Below are 7,414 nucleotides of genomic sequence, written 5' to 3' on the forward strand. Positions count from 1 at the left end.
TACAGAGTTGGAATCAGGGTCTCTGGCACTACTTTATACTGTCCGTAGATAGGGCAGCATATACCTGGTGGCAAATTCCCTTTGAAGTGCAGCCTACTTGTTAGGCGAAGTCTAAAACACATTAAAAGGGACATATTGTAAAATCTCCTATTCATTATATGATACTTCACTTTTCACAATGGATGAAATATAGAATAAGATGTCTCAATGATCATCTAGAGACCAAGACCAGGACTTCTTGGTAGACTGGGATGTGTGTAAAGGGGTTTGTCTGGGATTAAGAATAAGAAGACCAAGGGAAATAGAATCAAATAATAAAATAAGCATTACTTACCTTTTGAATCCCCCGCTGGTCCCCACTAGTCTTTGATTGCTGAGCTACATGGCATCACGATGACACAAGTAAGCGCTGCAGCCACCGCTGAGGCCAGTGGCTTTTTTTAATTATTTTATGCCATTTTCGCTCTTGGCCTGTTTTTCTTGATCCTGGACAACGCCATTAAGCCCTGTTTATTTTCTTTTAATAAGTGCTATTATTCATGATGAAAAGCTAATATATAAACGTTACCTTTCTTTATCAGTTATAAATAGACCGCTACCATCATCAAGCAATGACATCTACAGGTAAGATAATAACACATCTTCTCCAATGCTGAACTCAGGTCCCATTAGGAGACATTTCTATTGAGGACAACCAGCGTCCATTATCCAGGCTTCATATAAGAACCTGGTGGCTTGTGGGCTCTGTATAATTTTATATTCCCTGATCTACTGGTATTGACAATTTTATCCAGTTAATAGGAGTTTTGAGGTCCTAATATTAGAATTTTCCCCACTCATTATATGTCTATATTTATTTCTACAGATCCAACAATGTCATTGTGATTTCTGATGATGACGATGATTTTAGAAGCGAGGAAACACCAATTCGCAAAAGTAATGTGTAATTTGCTGTGTTTTATAGATACAATCTAGATTTATGTTATTGGACATAGTACATTCTTCATTTCTCTGTTATTCTCAGGACTTAGGACTTCTGATACAGAAGCTACTGATGCCTCTAAGCAGTGGGAATCTCCAGTGGTCAGTGACAGCGATGACGATGACAGCGTAATAATAACACCAACAACTGCTGACAAGGGTCAGTGCCGAAATACTTTTCTATGGACGACCGACATCAATTTAAGTACAACATCAATGACATCAAAGTGCAACCAGACTTGTAAAATATATTTTGATGTGTAGTGAAAGCCAAGGGTCTATCTGCTGGGAATCTTATTCTCTTATTAGTTTCTTATACTAAATGCAGCCATGTTTATTCATATTCTTGCTTATAACTTAAAATGGAGTCAGTCACTGAGACACATCACCTACAATCATGGCCTCTTCTAGGTGCCAGAATAGGGACGAGCTAAAATGGTCTAATAAAGTGATGATCTGGAGCCAGGATGCAAAAGTAGAATGCCACATTTTTTTATCGGATGGGAATACATCTAGAGATAGTCTTGTTAGTGCTTACTGACGCTAGTATGTACCATTTACAATGAACACATGCAAGATTTCACACCAAGATCAGCTTTACAGAGGTCCTTCAAGTGGCAGATAACCTTTTAGTGATCAAGAGCTCCTGTAAGTAGCTACTACCCTACCCATAGACTGTAAAGGATCTGCCAGGCACAGCTTCTGTGTCTACGCCCATAGGTAATCAGTCTGCACCTGCTTCTATGTCTGTGAGACTGACTCCATCTTCCACCACTCAGGATGGCTGGCTTAGGAGTGGCAGAGCCTATCACAGCCTGGCCAGACGGAGCTAGCTCCCGCCCTCTGTCTATTTATACCTGCCTTTGCTGTTCCTCCTTGCTTGTGATTCTTCTCGCTTGGTTTCCTGGCCCTGCTGCAGCTTCTGAACTATTTGACCCTGCTTCATATTGACCCTAGCTTACTGACTACTCTCCTGCTCTGCGTTTGGTACCTCGTACACTCCTGGTTTGACTCGGCTTGTTCACTACTCTCCTGCTTTGCGTTTGGTACCTCGTACACTCCTGGTTTGACTCGGCTCGTTCACCTCTCTTGTTGCTCACGGTGTTGCCGTGGGCAACTGCCCCATTTCCCTTGCTTCTGTGTACACTTGTCTGTTTGTCTGTCGTGCACTTATTGAGCGTAGGGACCGTCGCCCAGTTGTACCCCGTCGCCTAGGCCGGGTCGTTGCAAACAGGCAGGGACTAAGTGGCGGGTAAATTAGGGCTCACTTGTCTGTTTCCCTACCCCCATCATTACATAGACATTATTATTTATGTACGTTTTCTCATTTGTTAATCCTAATTAAAATGCCTCTTTAGCCCTTTAACACAGAATTATGTAAATATATGTCACCTGCAGGGTGTAGTTGCCGCAGAACAACATATATGTACGCCCTTGTGTGCACGCATAGTATCTGTGTCCATGCAATCTCCGTGGGTATTTGACTGTGACTGAGATAACTTTGATCCCGGCATCTAGTTAGTTAGACAGGCAACTAAACTTAGATATGATCGTTATTACCTGGATCCTGCATCAGAGACACACAGGATCATCTTTCAGCCGAGCCGTCAGTGCAGATGACAAGACGGCCGCGGCTTTGACAAAAGATACAGCTTCTATGTATAGAAAATACATAGAAGTTGTATCTTAAAATGTAAAAAAAAAAATAAAATCACCTAAAACAGATTTATTTTAAATAAATAAATAAATTAGGGTTCAAAAGGTATTCATAGCCTTTTAGGGCTTAATATAAACCTTCCAATGCTAAATCTATCATACATTTTGGAGAAGATTTTCATTCCTTTATATTTATATACAGATAAAGACCCTGCTGAATATCTTGAGGACCCCACTTCAGAGGAAAGGTGAGTTATATGAAGATTCATGTTTCCGTAGGGGAGGTGGTACTTTGTTGCCAATGTCAGAATCTATGGCTGCTATATGTCATACCCCTATGGCAGATACACCAGTTACTCATATTGTCCCTCTATTAGGTGATCAAAGTTCGATCTATGATCTTTTATTTCTTTCAGGAGACCTATATGTAACATCCATAACTGTTTTATCGAGGACATAACATCATCCACATCCCCGTATATGATTCATTTCCAGGCGACCAAACAGGAGCTGGTAACACGACTGTACAAGTTATACAACCAAACCGTGTTTAACAACAAGGTATCATATTGTCAATCTCTGGGTTACACATGCGGACGTACGTTTTCTCATTGTGAAATCTCTTCTTGATATTTATTAGAAGTAGGGAAGAGTTATCCCTTGTGTCTAGGCCTACCGGAGGATCTACTGATACTCTGATTGTCAATTCTGACATTTTCTTTAGCATATGGAAGAAATCTGGAGTTCCCAATACAAATAGAGGGCATAGAAGCTCCATCATGGCTGTAACCAATATATTATGTGCTGCATATTCCACATTAATTATAGCCAACTTAAAGGTGTATTCCACTTAAATGTATCTTATGACGTATTATTGTCCACAAAAGCTATGAGTCGATTCTCCAATGATTTCCAAGAGAAAGTGCTATAGGGCACACTACTTTAAATCTCTGACATAGCCCCATTTCCACAAATCTCCAGAAGTTTACAGTAGTTTGGCCAGAGATGTAGCTACTTCTGTTTGAGAATCACTGGAATCTGTGCAAGAGGCCTACCATGCATGGACGAAGATTTATGAGATTTAACTATATTGTCTTGATTTTGGAAGAAAAATTTCTTTCAAGTGATTTTTAGATATCATTATAGGTAAAATCTGCTCATCACACAGTCACCATGCATTAGCTTTGGTTTCAGAAGGTTGTAAAAAAACTCAGATGGGAAGTAAGTCATAAAAGAGACATTTAGGCAGCTCTGAGATGTGACTGCATTTATCTCTATGCTTGATAGATCTTAATGTTTTTTGTTTTTCCAACTGCTTCTTTAGCTTCCTGATAACTTACAAATAACCTGGAGTAAAAGACTGACTGCGACATCTGCTCGGTGTTGTAATGTACGGGGGGATGTAAATCGATATTCCAAGATTGAGATCTCTGAAAAAGTCTGTGACTCTGCAGGTAAGTTTCATAATATGTAAAAAAAAACAAAACTTTACGGCTGCTTTCGAATGTCAATATTTGATAGAAAATTTTTAATATCTATTGAAATTATATTATTTTTTATCTTTAGAGCGCGTTACAGATGCATTAATACATGAAATGTGTCATGCTGCCTGCTGGCTTATCAATGGAGTGCAAAAAGATGGACATGGCCAATTGTGGAAGTCCTATGCTCAAAGTGTCACCCGTGTCCACCCTGAGCTACCACCTGTGACCATATACCACACCTATGCAATCAATTATAAATTCAACTACGTGTGTGAATGGTGTTTTAACCGGTAAGTTGATATTTTATTTTCATTTTCCTATAAAGACTCACAAATTATAGAATGACTTCCGACTGCTACTTTTGGTCTTATGTATCTTTGGGCATTTACTACAGATGCAGCAGAGCTGTCATTATACTTCTTTTCTACACTATAGCAGACTTAGGTGATTTATCAATGAATGCCAATTTTCGGGAGTAATTGCATTAAGAAATGGGATTGAGATAAATGCCATATTTATGAAGTAATGACATAAAAAAAAGAGAGCAGTCCTCATAGTAAAGGTTAAAATGGGCCCCCAATCATGATGCTGGTTTTGTCATCCATGACAGTTGGGTCTGGTGTTTTTGCCCTCCATATTTAGATATTTATTTTTATGTTAGAATATACAGAGGGAAAAAACAAACTATAGGCATACACTGTCTTCACTCAAACACATTGAGGCATCTTCCATTCTGTTATCAAGCAATCTTTTATGAAATGGCTATATAATATAAGTATAAATCCATGTCCATCTTATAATGTCTGGTATTCCTCACCAATTCCTGTCTGCTAACCACTTTCTATCTCCATAGAGTGGGACGTTTCACAAGTCTTAAAGACGAGAGAGCATATTGCCGTTTCTGTGGGGGCACACTGCTCTTACAGAACACCACCGAAGATGAGGACATGCCATCTACTAGTCATCATACTCCATACTCACGGACATTCAGAGAGAACTGCAGTGCAGCCAAAAGAACAGCATCTGGAATAAACCATCAAAAACCAATGCTGAGACTCAATCCTGGCTGTTCTATCAAACGGAAGCGATCTGCTCCTTCCGTTATCGAATGTAAGTATCTATGTTCTTCATGATTAAAGTTGTTTAGAAACATTATACACCAAGGGGTTTTGCAGGAAAGGCTTCTGACGACATATAGTTACTGACAGATGTGTCCTCCCTTACTTTCCCTCCAAATACGACATAACTCAGGATGTATGGAGCGAGATAAAAAGTAAAAAAGACAAACTTATATACCTCCAACAGATGCCTCACATCGATACCATCCATCAACCATTCGAGCCCATAGACTCTCATGTTAAAAAAAACATATATGACACCATCCAGTAAAAATAAAAAAAAAGTTTAACATATACTTTTTTAACATAGTAAGCTATGAGCTGTGCATGGCTGACAGATGGTAGCTATCAGAGTCATCTGTTAGCCATCTATTGTCCGTAGACTCCCATGTAAAAAAAAATTTTTTAATGATGGCGTGAGATTGCATTGAATTCGTATCATAACAAATTGTATAAAACATTGCAATTAAAGAAAAAGCAAGGGAGGACACATCTATAGGTAACCAGACAATCTGCTCTCCAGGCTGCATCAGTGTCTGTGTTAAATGTCTGGTAGAGGACATGTCTCTCACGGTCATTGGAGGAACTTTTTAAGCTTAAAGTCAGTATTAAAAAAATAAGAAGAAAGGAGCAAAGGAAAAACTATAATTTGCACCATTTATTTTGTATTGACTTTTTCCAACTGGGATATATTCTATCAAAATTATCATATGCAATGTTTTCGATTATTAAATATACAGTATAAAATATAAATGTTATTTATTACACTAAATTCATTCTAATTATTAATATTCACAGAATACCATCAATAATCCGTCTCTTCTTTTGGTACTAAAAACTCTGCACGAGGCCTGTATCCTATACCAAGGCTTTTCATTTGTGGCTCCATCAAACACCATAGAAAGCATAGCTTTATCACCAGTTATTCTGGCAACAACTGTGGGCAAATATATTCATGGATAGTTGTTATGTGAGTCCACATCAAGCCTGGAAAATAATATGTGGATTCCAACTATAGGCCAATAGCAGTAGAGGAAGAAGAGCATGCCCAGGAAACAAAAAAAAAAAAGTTCTATCAATATACGACTCATAACATCAAGGATGCACCTCTTCTTCTGGAACTAGAGATCCTGCACCAGGCCTGCGTCCTATACCACGGCTTTTCATTTGTGGCTCCATCAAACACCATAGAAAGCATGGCTTTATCACCAGTTATTCTGGCAACAACTGTGAACAAATATCTTCATGGTCGATTGTTATGTGAGTCCACATCACGCCTGGAAAATAAAACGTGGATGCCAACTATAGGCCAATAGCAGTAGAGGAAGAAGAGCATGCCCAGGAGACAAGAAAAAAAAAAAAGTTCTATCAATATACGACGTATAACATCAAGGATGCACCTCTTCTTCTGGAACTAGAGATCCTGCACCAGGCCTGCGTCCTATACCAAGGCTTTTCATTTGTGGCTCCATCAAACACCATAGAAAGCATGGCTTTATCACCAGTTATGCTGGCAACAACTGTGGGCAAATATATTCATGGACAGTTGTTATGTGAGTCCACATCACGCCTGGAAAATAAAACATGGATGCCAACTATAGGCCAATAGCAGTAGAAGAAGAAGAGTATGCTCAGGAAATAAAGAGCATTTCAAGCAGGGAGCTAACTTTATTGTTCCCTGTCCCCATAATCTTTCCTAACCCCCACCCAAAAAAAAACTCCCTAAAAAAATAAATTTAAAAAATCACGTCAGTCTTTTTTATTCTCATCCTGGGACCAGTGGCTTCCTTCTCTTCAGTCACAAGATCTTGCTACTAGATTGAAGGAGAGGGGTTTTCCTAAAGGGGTAATCAAAAAGGCCTATGCAATGGCAAGAGATTCTGACAGAACGAGTCTCTTAGTTCCAAGAAAAAGAAAAGAGGAAAAAATTACTAGACTTATAGGCACCTTTGACTCCAAACAATCAGAGATTATGAAAATACTAAAAAGATACTGGCGTATTCTCAGTGCAGATGTAGACTTGGTGGATCAGATCACTCATCAGCCATCGGTCACGTCCCGAAGGGGTAAGAATATCAGGGACAGAGTGATGCATATTTGCTTTGATCCTATACCACAAAAAGGAACATGGCTTGATAGGAAGGTTCCAGGTATATATAAATGTGGTAGTTGTAG

General features: G+C 39.0%; 1 long non-coding RNA gene across 1 annotated transcript; it reads left to right on the forward strand.

Annotated features, from left to right (window-relative positions):
• Nucleotides 1-4,212: 4,212 nt before the first annotated feature.
• LOC142657201 (uncharacterized) lies at nt 4,213-6,951 on the forward strand. Its single transcript, XR_012849841.1, has 3 exons — nt 4,213-4,411; nt 4,975-5,231; nt 6,038-6,951. It is a non-coding gene; the product is annotated as an uncharacterized LOC142657201 (long non-coding RNA).
• The last annotated feature ends 463 nt before the right edge of the window (nt 6,952-7,414 follow it).

Source organism: Rhinoderma darwinii, chromosome 7 (assembly GCF_050947455.1).
Source record: "Rhinoderma darwinii isolate aRhiDar2 chromosome 7, aRhiDar2.hap1, whole genome shotgun sequence".
NCBI lineage: Eukaryota > Metazoa > Chordata > Amphibia > Anura > Rhinodermatidae > Rhinoderma > Rhinoderma darwinii.